Here is a 1,178-nt window from a genome sequence, read left to right as displayed (position 1 = left end):
CATGTTTTGGGTGTACTATTCCTTTAATTTCAACAAATCAAGACAGAATATTTTAGTGCAAAGATTGATGTCTAAAAAGGGGACCAGCCGAGGACCCATCAAGGAAAGTGGGGACATTTTGAATGGCTATTAATGTAGATGGAAGGGATGCAATCCTCAGCAGGACTTTCAAGCATGCAGATGATTCAGAATCCTGAATCGGTGCCATCTGTCCCAGAACCTCACTGTTGAGTTGGACTTTCTGGCCATAGAACTGCACCCTATGGTTTTAGGTGTGTGTATGATAAACCCCTCAAAAAAAAAAACAAAGATATGTAAAAGGACTGAGAAGCTTTTAAATGTAAAGATGTTTGTTGTAAAACGACTGCTTAAAGTGTATCAGCCTTGTCTTTGGTTTTATCCACTGTACCTTGTATTTCACCATGACGTTATGTAATGTACCGACACAAACTACTTTGAGAAGATTTATTATACAACTGTTTTAATCTGTTCCACAAACTTTTTTTTTATTATTATTGTTTCATAATATAACTACATTTTGTTGACCTACGGCTCGTCTGATCTGTTTGGGGTTCAGTGACAGGATGTCAAGATGGCGTCTTTTTAAGTCGATCAGCTGGGGCTGGATAAATGGAATGGGTCATTGTATTGATACTGTGGGAGCCAGAAATGAAAACTTTATTTCATTGATTTATTGGTCGGTCTACATTCTGATACATTTAAAATGGCCCTTCCCAGTCAAATGGCAGTAAAATCCCCTCCAACTTCCAGCCACTGGCCTTCTCTTCAGCGTGCATATTGTTTCACTCTGACTCCAACCTTGCACTGAATTACAGACTCTGACCAGAAGATGGCGCTTCTCTTTAGATCTTAATGTCCACAAATCATGACAGAATATTTTAGATGTTTAAAAATTAATTGTAGGGGACCAGCCAAGGACCTATTAAGAAAAGTGGGGGAATTTTGAATGGCTACTACTGTAGGTGTCCTGATGGGTCATTTGCTGATGTCATTGGATTCCTGATGTCATTCAAGAATCCGTCTTATTAAAGGAAAAGTCCAATCAGAAAGGAATAACCAATGGATCATTATTTATACCTAAAACTAAGATTAACAAATGAATTTAATCATTAAAAAAAAAAAAAATTTTCGTCACGATCACTGAGTCTTGGAGCGGC

This window comes from Cyprinodon variegatus, unplaced genomic scaffold (assembly GCF_000732505.1).
Source record: "Cyprinodon variegatus isolate N-32 unplaced genomic scaffold, C_variegatus-1.0 Scaffold406, whole genome shotgun sequence".
NCBI lineage: Eukaryota > Metazoa > Chordata > Actinopteri > Cyprinodontiformes > Cyprinodontidae > Cyprinodon > Cyprinodon variegatus.
This window is presented reverse-complemented; position numbering follows the sequence as displayed.